Source organism: Triticum urartu, chromosome 2 (assembly GCF_003073215.2).
Source record: "Triticum urartu cultivar G1812 chromosome 2, Tu2.1, whole genome shotgun sequence".
NCBI lineage: Eukaryota > Viridiplantae > Streptophyta > Magnoliopsida > Poales > Poaceae > Triticum > Triticum urartu.
In genome coordinates, this window is record NC_053023.1 from 399451808 (window position 1) to 399463290 (window position 11483).

At 46.3% G+C, this 11483-nt stretch overlaps 1 pseudogene; it reads left to right on the forward strand.

The window, feature by feature from the left end:
* The first annotated feature begins 2101 nt into the window (after positions 1–2101).
* Positions 2102–8401, forward strand: LOC125537520 (annotated as a pseudogene).
* Positions 8402–11483: the final 3082 nt, after the last annotated feature.

Sequence of the window (11483 nt, forward strand, 5' to 3'; positions counted from 1 at the left end):
CCTCTGTTAGGCGAAAACGCATCTTCCCGATCCACGCGCACGCCCCCTGCCGCCTTGCCGATCCCGGCGCCGCCCCCCCCACCGCCGCCGGAGAGGCCATTCCTCCGTCAGAAAAGAGAGAGGGTTCCGCTGCGGCATCCTCCTCCCGTCCCTGGGCGAGCTTTCCGGCGCTTCGACCGCGCAGGGTGGGATACCGGCGGCTGCGCGCCTACCACACACGTCAGGTGTTTGGCGATTTGTCTGATCGGTGATGGAAACGGGCGACGAGGAGGCACTCGCGGCACTGCTAGAGGAGGAAGCCGAAGCCGACGCCCAGGACAAAAGAGCATCGCATGGTCCTCACCGCCCCTGGCCAGCCTGCTCGCGAGCAATACAAAGCCTCGGCAAGGTGGCTCGGCGCCGGGCCGGCTGAAGGCAAAGAACCGACATCGACTGGAAGGCTATTGCTTGCTCTACTCCAAGTACTTCTCCGACGCTGCACTGCACAGCGACAAAGTATTTCGGCGCCGTTATCGAATTAGCCGAAAGCTCTTCCTCAGGATTGTGAATTCCATCAGGGAGTTCGACAACTACTTCAAGTGCAAGAAGGATTGCACGGGCACACTTGGATTCACCTCACTTCAGAAGTGCACGACAGCTATGAGGATGTTTGCATACGGAGCTCCCGGTGATTCACCGGAAGACTATGGGCGCATGGCCGAGTCCACGACTATTGAGTGTTTCTACAAGTTCTGTAGGGTAGTGGTGGCAGTGTTTGGACCGCAATACTTGGGATCACCTAATGTTAAAGACACTGCTCGGATCCTAGCACAGAATGCAGCAAGAGGATTTCCAGGATGCTTGGAAGCATCGTCTGCATGCATTGGAAATGGAAAAACTGCCCATTTGCTTGGCAGGGGATGTATAAAGGTGCCAAAGGCGGTTGCAGTGTGGTACTTGAGGCAGTGGCCACACACGACCTATGGATTTGGCACTCCTTCTTTGGTATGCCAGAAACTCACAATGACATCAATGTACTGCAGTGCTCCCCTGTCTTTGCCAAGCTTGTGAAAGGTCATTCTCCTCTGATGAACTTTGAGTTCAATGGGTGGCACTACAACAAGGGATACTACCTAGCAGATGTCATCTATCCAAGATGGTCCACATTTGTGAAGACTATCTCAAACCCTGTGCCAGGAGGCAAGAACTCCCACTTTGCAAAGGTTCAGGAGGCTTGCAGAAAGGATGTCGAGCGGGCATTTGGTGTTCTCTAATCTCGATTTGCTGTTGTCCGGTATCCCGCTCAGACCTGGTCGAAAGATCAAATGTGGGACATCATGACTTGCTATGTCATCTTGCATAACATGATCATTGAGAGCGAGCATGAAGAGCCAGTTTTTGACACTGAACCATATTACAGGCAGGGTCCTCTAGCCCAAGTTGATCACCACCTACTGGCAACCTGGACTGCCTTCCTCAATATGCGCCAGGAGATCCGAGACCCACTGGTGCATCAACAACTGTAGCAGGATCTGGTGGAGCACCTATGGAGGCTCAAGGGCAACGCCTAGCTCGACCTGTGATGAAATATGAGTTTTTATTTGTTGAACTATATAATTTGTATTGAGCTATTTGATTTCCATTAATTTTCTGTGATGAATAATGTGATAAAAATAGCTTTATACTGAATTTGTACCGAAGCACGCCGAATATGAGCTGAAATTGATCAATTTGCGCCGATAGTCGGCTAGTTTTGTGTCGAAAATGGGCTGAATAGAGGGCCAATTTGCGCCGAAAGTGGGTCGAAATCGGTGCCTGGGGTAACCTGGGGGCGGCGGCTGGAATCAGATCGCCCCCAAGCCGTTTTTTTTCTGTCGGTGCACCCTCAGGACGGCGCTATTTCTAGCCCTGGGGGACGAATGAGTGGAGATGTTCTTAAAACGACCCGCGTTTTTCTTTTGCGGCTGTTCTAACATACAAAACATGTTTGATCATAAAATCTAAAACGAAGCTAGGCTTGAGTGCCAACGTAACATAGAACTTTGCCGAAAAAGAATCATAGTAGGGATTTCATCCAAGTGCGCTCGAGAAAAGGGATTCTATCCAAAGCTGGACACACACAAAAGGAGAGGGGGGGGAGGGGGGGGGAGAGAGAGACTGAAACAGAAACAAACCCAAATCCAGGCCCAACAGCTGAAGCGGACACGCCCTTGTGCCCCGTCTTCCTCCTTGGGGGTCTCTCCTGATGAAGAGCAAATCCGCCAAGAAGGCCGCCGACGAGGTACCGACCCTCTCTATCTCTCCCTCTCTCCGCCTCCCCTCTTTCCCCGCTTTACTTAGGGTTAGGAATTAGGAGATCTTTCTCGGTCGGATTCTAGATTTCTCTTTTGGTGCCGATTGCTTTTTTCATGGACTGAGAATCCAAGAATTTTATAGTACCAGCTGCTTAGATTTCAGACAGAGAATTAGCACGATGCCATGCCTGATTCTTCTTTATCGCGCTGTTCTTCGGGGATCCCCCCACTAACTGAAGCTTCTACCGTCATCTTGTTAGGATGAGGCCAAGTCCAAGAAGATCCGATCCTCGCGCGGCAAGCGTCGGAGTGTCCGCCACAGCCGCAGCCGCTCCCCTTCCCCCGACGGCTCCAGCTCCAGTTCCCCACCCCGCAAGCGCTCCAAGAAGCCCACCAAGAAGATTGTTGACAAGAGGAGCAAAAAGAGCAAGGGCAGTGGCAGCCGCCGCGGACGCCGCCGCAGCCTGAGTCCAAGCCGTAGCCCCAGCGGTAGCCCTTCCTCGGTGTCCAGGAGTCACCCCCGCCGCAGCCACCATAGCATTAGCAGCAGCAGTGCCTCAGACTCTGAGAGGTCAGTGAGCCCACTGCCCAAGAGCCACTCCAAAGATCCTAGGAAGAAGAAAGGAAGGGGGAGGGACAAGGATCGAAAGAGGAGGCGTTTACGGAGATCAAGGAGCTACTCGAGCAGTCCAGCCAGGAGTGGCAGTAGCCGGAGCAGGAGCAGGAGCAGGAGCAAGAGCAAAAGTAGGAAGCGGAGGGCGGACGGCATGAGACATGATGCAAGTAGGGACAGGGTTGTACAGGACTATGACAACTGCCAGGATCCGCAGAATGAGAAGAGATCTGTTGAGGATGTTTATAGCGATGAGGACGCGGTTGCTGACGATTATGAGAAGAATGTGGAGCTGAAGGAGATGGAAAGCCCACCTTCCAAGGATGCTCATGAACCGGGTGAGATCTTACCTGTTAATTGTGAAAGCCCAGAGGTTGAGGAGGATTTGGAGCTCATTCTCAGGCAGAAAGCTCTTGAGAACTTCAGGAAGTTTAAGGGAGCCATGGCCATGGTAGGCAAGACAGAAAACAATGGTACAGGGAAGGAAGTACTAACAGATAGCCCCCAGAATACTGTCACAAAATTTCCTGAAGCAAGGTCTGCTGTTGCCCCTTTTCAGAGGCAGGGAAGCAATCTTGGAGTTGGCCACTCTACTCGATCACCTGAATTTGAAGATTTTGAGAACGGTAGAAGTCCTTGGAAGCAGGAAACGACTCACAGGGATATATCACCTGGAATACTCGAGGCTGGTGATACTTGTGGTCCTACTCAACAGCTGGGAAGCGGACTAGAAGAGATACGTTCAACTTCTCATATCACTTCACATGATGGTAGGAATGGTGGTAGTGTAATGCAAAGGTTGGGAAGCACCCCGGCGAGTTCTGGTATTATAAAGCAAAGGTTAGGCATCAGCTCAGTGGTGAGTCCTGTGCAAGCAAGACCCAGAGTTAGATCAGTTGTGAGTATACCCTCCAGGGAAGGGCTTGATGACAGTACATTTACAACAATCCCTACAGCTTGTGAGAATCCTGCCTCTGTCGAAAGCAGTAGTGAAGTAAGACATTTTCCTGCTGAAATAAACAAGCTTGAAGGAATCGATGGAGATGATAGAAAGATTGGTGAAGCTTCAGTTCCTGAGAGCTCTGTTTTGTCGACTGACGCGGGCAAGAGCCAGGCAGCAGGGACCGAGGACAAAGATGCGTCTCAGTTTGAGAAGAGGACTTTCTCTAGGATGCATGATGGAGAGACAGTGCAGGTGAGCGATAAAACTGCACTGTTGCTCTGTCTATCAAGTGCTTGAATCATCACAAGGTCAATCATATGCATTGTGTCTAACTGCCTTTCCTTACATTCTTCAGGTCAGCTACAAAGTCTACATACCAGCGACAAGCCCGCGACTTGCAAGGAGGAAGCTCCAGCGCTGAAGGCATCGAATGGACTTACATCTAGTCGTCATTAATCCCGTTGTCTACAGTTCAGTTATATAGCTGGATAAACTGTATTTTGTTCTTGTAGCACGTGAACTCCCTTTTGTTCCTTCTAGAAATCCTGCACGACTAATAGAAAACCTGCTCACGTCGTGACTACATCTTACTGCTCGATAGTAGCACACTTGGACAGAAGCTGTGATGGCTTAACATGATACAACCGTTGTTTATTTTTTGGGCAACTATACATCGTTGTTGAGCTGAAATATAGATGGCTGTGCTTTGCCAAATGAACTTCATCCCATATAGCAAAGCCATCCATTTTTACATGCACTTGGATTCTTGTAACCAGTAAACTTGCTCTTGGATCCTGTGATGCAGTGTACTGGTCTGCTACTTAAAACTGTTGCTGCCTTTTGTGGAGCAGGATATTGCAAGGAGCTATAGAGAAATGTTGTGTTTTGTGGTTTAAACTTTGCAACGATGGCATGCCTCGGAATAATCCGCGGTTTGGAGATTTATGTGCAGTTGCGGTTCGGTTCGAAATGATGAAGATCATTGTTTATTTGGCGTTGATCACCGAAGGTGTATGTTTGCATCATGAGTAAATAGATGGGTTCCTATCTTGACCTTTTCTTTTCCACATTGGTTCATTTATTCAGTTTATTATGCGCTAGCCTGCCTAGCCCTGCTCAGATATTGAGGGTGAGAGAACCTGCATAGAACTCTGGTCCCAGCAGATGCGGCTGTAGAATTCAGCCCTTTTTTTTAGAGAGAAGGTAGATATAATTCAGCTTTGCATCATATCTGAAATATTGAACTGACAGGCCGGTTTCATTGCAGAAAGAGGTAAAGGCACTAGAAGTCCACAAACTTGCTCGGGTTGTGATGATTTGGTCCAAAACTTGCAAAAGCTTACTCCACCACCCACAAACTTGCATCCTAGGTGCAAAAAAACCCACAGCCAGTCACGAGGTTACATCTAGCACTGTACATTTTATAGAAAACGCCCTGAATCCTTTAGAATTGACGCATGGGTCCAGATTTCAGCCAACACAAAAAGAAACGGAAGAAGGAAAAACTGCGCCCGATGCAACTGTATATTCTATATAGTATATACACGACGAGACCCGGTACGTCGTGACTCCATTTCATTCTTTTTTTTTGGAAGACTCCTTTTCATTCTGATTGATCAACAAACTAAATTGGCACGTATATCATGGCATAGACGTAAGTATTTCAAAAACATACAAACGTCTTCTTACCAATTTATTACAAAAAAGCATCTCACTCAACTCATTTTTGGCTTCGATAAGATAGCTAGTTAACTGTAGAGATCACAGGTCATCATGCATCAACCTAGCTAGCTACTCTCTCCGTTCGAAAATATTTGACATGGTTTTAGTTCGAATTGCTCTAGAAATTAAGATATTTCGCGTTCGACTATCCTAATGAACCAAGCAACGATCTGGCGAAATCGAACCAAGCTCGTATGTATGTGCACTCGATGCAAGTGATATTTATTTAATGAAATTATATATTATTGTGTGTGCTTCATTTTTTATGGTCAAAGGAACAAAGTCTCAAATTTCACATGGTCTAATATTTTGGCAGTAGTGTCGTGACAGCGAAAATTTTAGAGCAACACTAGAACCTCCGACGATGGAGATGTCACATTCTTTTCTGCAATACAACAGATTTTTGCGATTTGCACGAGCTTATTTATTTTTAGTATGATTTTAACACTGTACTTTGTTTTGGTCAAAATCGATTTCAACAGAAGCATTTTTCTATTAAAGTTTAGGCCGGCAAACTAGTAGAGTGTACTTTTTTGTGAGTGATTATAGAGTGTACTTGAGCTTATGTTTGTAGTTTAAAATTGTAAAAAGGAAGCATTTAATTTATTTGAATTTTGTGTGCTTAGTTTGATTTTCTTTAGTATCACACCATGCCTGCCTTTCTATACTGATGAGGTTTTGATGTGATAGATATATATATATAACGCGGCGTTTCTATGGTCATATGGTATTGACGTATTTCCTTTTGTAGATGAGGCTAGTAGTTTATACTTGTATTGCTTTGGAGTACCATATTTTTTTGCATTTCATATGTATATAGTCAGGGTGTACGTACACATATACTGGGCTGCTCCCTGGCTTGGAGGTGACCACAGATGACGTACTAACAGATATATCTTTTCAGTTTTACTAGGTCTGTTTGTACGTGACGTGTACTATGATTCTTATATGATATAAATGAGACATGCATTACCATGAAAAAAAAAAGATGACGTGCTAACAGATATATAAACAGTGGCCCGCAAAAAAAAAGATATATAAACAGCTTTCGCGAAAAAAAAAGATCATTTGATTGGGCGCCGTGGTTTGTTTGTTCGGACAGATCAGCCATTTTTCACACACACACACACACACACATATATATATATAAACGACCCATACGCATATGAAACAAATAGAATAATTTGGTCTGTTGGTTAGCGTGATCGAGCACTCCTGCCGATTGTCTGAGTTCGACTCGTCGCGGCTGCAATTTTTAACGCTCTATATTTATTTATTCTCATCCGCATACTGACAGCTGGGACCGTGCTGCTGTGCATCAATTTCAAACAAGTTGGGGTGGTCTTCGCAAAATATCCAGTGGCGGGTGGCCGCATCAATTTCAAACAAGTTGGGGTGGTCTTCACAAAATATCCAGTGGCGGGTGGCCGCTCCTGATTGGCTGTGGGTTTTTTTGCACCTAAGCTGCAAGTTAGTGGGTGCTGGGGTCAAGTTTTGCAAGTTTGTGGACCAAACCAGCACCCACCATGCAAGTTTATGGACCTCCGGTGCTTTTACCTCTTGCAGAAACATTCTGTTGGAACTCGTGGGCTGCTGTAACAGTATATATGATTAGAGCGGTAGTAACAGATTAGGCAAGGCGCTCTTAGTGTCGTCCTGGGTTTCATGGCACAGAAAGATTTCCGAATTCGGACCTGGACAGATTTCGCCGTCAGTTCCGAGATCGAGGAGGGGAGGAGGGCCAGACCATGCAGGGAGTCTGGCTGTCCGTCGCTACAAGAGCAGCCCGTTCCGGCCTCCACCAAACCAACCAAGCAATCGAGCCAAACAAGCTCACCTTCCAACTGTATAGCTGCACGAGGGATCTCGGCGTGGCGCTTGCCGTCCTGCCCCTGCTGTTCATGCCCGGGGCGTCCGCGGTCGTCCCCAGCATCGACGCCACGCGGACCCGCCACCTGCCGCTGCCACCTGGACTGCTGCGCGGCCCGGAGAGCGTCGCCTTTGACGCCAAAGGCAACGGCCCATACAGCGGCATCTCCGACGGCCGCGTCCTCAAGTGGAACGGCGACAGGCTCGGCTGGACGACGTACACTTACAGCCCTGGATAGTGGATACAGCAGCGAGGCGTGCACGGCGTCCGTCCGTCCGCTGGGCCTACGGTTTCACCTCAAGTCTGGCTACTTGTACATAGCCGACACCTACAAGGGGCTCACGAGGGTCGCGTCAGGAGGCGGGGAGGCGACGGTGCTTGTCACGGAGGCCGACGGCGCTCCTCTCCGCTTCACCAATGGCGTGGACGTTGACCAGGTGACCGTGAAGTCTACTTCACCGACAGCTCTATGAAATATCAAAGGTCACAGCACGAGATGGTAACAAGAACCGGGGACTCGACAGGCCGCCTAATGAGATATGATCCACGCACAGGAAAAGTGATTGTGCTAAAGGCCGGCATCACTTACCCCAATGGTCTTGCCATCAGCGCTGATCGGACACACCTCGTCATCTCATCGACCGGGCCGTGCAAGTTGTTGAGGTACTGGACCAAAGGAGGTCCCAAGACAGGCACGATGGAACTGTTAACTGATCTACCGGGCTATCCTGATAATTTGAGGCCGGACAAGAGAGGAGGATACTGGGTGGCATTACATCGTGAGAAGATAGAACTCCATTTTGGTGTCAGATAGACATCTACTTGCCTTGAGGATCGGCGCCGATGGAAAAATAATCGAGGAAATGAGGGGACCCAAGGCCAAGGGCATGAGGCCAGCAGAGGTGGTGGAATGGACAGGCGGCAGACTATTTGTGGGATCCCTCGAGCTTTCTTATGTTGCTATGGCCACACGCAAATAGAGATTAATTTAAGTTCTGTAAAGGCTTTGCATTGAGCTTGATCGTTTTTTCAATGTCATGTTCTGCTTTCCTTTCCTATTTCATTTGTTCCATAAGTGCATTTTGTTAGATGAGTCTTAGTTTTTTTTTGAGCATCAGTACAGACATAAGCGCTCATATACACGTGCATATACTCACCCTTATGAACGCACACACGCACACCCTATCCCTATGAGCATCTCCGAGAGACTGAGCTGGCATATCATCTTGAGATTTTACGAAGTCACCGTAGGCGCCTCGTAGTCGACGGGAACGTCTCCTCCCACTAAAAGCGTATCGCCGGAATTCCTGAAATAAATCCAGGATAAATGCGAGCACCAGGATTTGAACCCTGATGGGTTGGGGATATCACTGTCCACCTAACCATCTCAATCAGAGGTTGGTTCGCAGATGAGTCTTAGTTAAACAACGATTTTTTGTTTCAGTGGCATGTCTTCATGGGGTCTTTCTTAAAGCTATAAACAAATACCGTTGTGAGTTTCAGAGATACAAAAATACTAGCTTTGTGTAGCAGTAATCTCATGTTAAGATGAACTTGCATTTTCTTCTGAGATGTTAGTTCTGCCATAGCCGACAGAAAAACAAAAAAAGGTGTTTAATATACCACCTTCATTTCTAAATATAAGTCTTTTTAGAGATTCCATTATGGACTATATACAGAATAAAATGAATGAATCTACATTCTAAAATATGTCTATATACATCCGTATGTAGTCTGTAGTGGAATCTTGAAAAATACTTATATTTAGAAATGAAAGGAGTACATCTAAGGGGCTAATGACACCTCCAAACAATAGTGCTGGTTCTAGTGATCCAATGAACAATTTTTCTACAAAAGAGGCATTGTGCCAGGCCTTAAACTGAGTCCCTTACAAGGTTCCGGCACAAATAGGTTCAAAACAACAAAGAAAAGAAAAGGCTGTCAAGGGCAAGCAATGGTTAATACAAGGCCAAAGCCCAAATGGGACCGCACAACGTCAACGCCTGCCGAAGAGGGAGCGGGGAGCCCAATGAGGCGAGGAGTGGCTGCCCTAGCGAGAGTTGTCTCCTCCGCCCTGTCACCGCAGTTTAGTACAATTGAGCCGTAGCCGAGTGATGAGCTGCCCCACCTTGGTTCGATCCTTTGGTCTCGTCAACAACTTCCATATAGCCGCAATACGATAACCAATTTGTACATAAGGTCAACAGGATGATGAAATAGCTTCCCTGTAAGAATATATAGTCAATTGTAAGAAACTACTTGAGACATATTGGTACTTCCTGGCCTCCTCCAGTACGGCGCATCACTAGTAGGAAACGGGTCAGTAGTCCCGGTTCATAAGGGTCTGATGTCGCTTGAACTACGTCGGTATTTTCCCAAAGAGGAAGGGATGATGCAGCACATTTACGGTAGATATTCCCCCCAGTTATGAAACCAAGGTACCAATTCAGTAGGAGAATCAAGCAACACTATGTAAATGGTAACTGCACACAAAGAACAAATACTTGCAATCGACGCTTATGAGGGGTTGTCAATCCCTCTTACGGGTAACGGCGTGGAAAATTGTCAAGTTAACGGGATGAAATTGTGATAGATTGGATAAATAGATCTCAAATAAATGCAAAATAAAAAATGCAAATAAAATATGCAGCAAAGTATTTTTGGGGTTTTGGATTAACAGATCTGAAAATAAAAGTAAATAAAAATAGGTCTCAAAGGCAAATAATAGATCAGAAAGCAAATATGATATAGAATAGACCAGAGGGTCGTAGATTTCACTAATGACATCTCTCAATAAATAACACACGATGGGTAAACAAATTACTATTGGGCAATTAATAGAACTTCAAATAATTACGACGATATTCAGGCAATGATCAATATACAGGCATCACATCCAAGATTAGTAGACAGACTCCTACCTGCATCTACTACTATTACTCCACACATCGACCGCTATCCAGCATACATCTAGTATATTAAGTTTATGGAGAAACGGAGTAATGCAATAAGAACGACGACATGATGTAGACAAGATCTATTCATGTAGGAATAGACCCCATCATGTTATCCTTAATAGCAGCGATCAATACGTGTCTTGCTGCCCCTTCTGTCACTTGGAAAGAATACCGCACGACCGAACCCATCACAAAGCACCTCTTCCCATGACAAGAAAAATCGATCTAGTCGGCCTAACTAAACCAAAAATTCGAAGAAATACGAGGCTATAAATAATCATGCATATAAGAGATCAAAACTCAAATAACTTTCATGGATAAAATATATCTGATCATAAACTCAAAGTTCATCGGATCCCAACAAACACACCGCAAAAAAGAGTTACATCAAATAGATCTCCAAGAGACCATTGTATTGAGAATCAAAAGAGAGAGAGAGAGTAAGCCATCTAGCTACTGTCTACGGACCCGTAGGTCTACAATGAACTAGTCACGCATCATCGAAGAGGCACCAATGAGGATGATGAACCCCTTCGTGATGGTGTCTACATTGGCTCTCGTGGTTCTGGAACTTGCGGCGGCTGGAATTGTGTTTCGTCGACTCCCCTAGGGTTTCTGAAATATTTGGTTATTTATAGGGCAAAGAGGCAGTGCGGGAGGCCACCGAGGTGGGCACAACCCACCAGGGCGTGCCTGGGCCCCCAGGCGCGCCCACGTGGGTTGTGCCCCCCGGGGAACCCCTCTCGTACTTCTTTGGCCCATCTTGTGTCTTCCGGTCCAGAAAAGTTCTCCAAAAAGTTTCGCTGCGTTTGGACTCCATTTGGTATTGATTTTCTGCGATGTAAAAAACAAGAAAAAAACAACAACTAGCATTGGGCACTATGTCAATAGGTTAGTCCCCAAAAATGATATAAAATGCTATAAAATGATTGTAAAACATCCAAGAATGATAATATAACAGCATGGACCAATAAAAAATTATAGATATGTTGGAGATGTATTAGCATCCCCAAGATTAATTCCTGCTCGTCCTCGAGTAGGTAAATAATAAAAACAGAATTTTTGATGTAGAATGCTGTCTAACATGTTCATCACATATTATTTT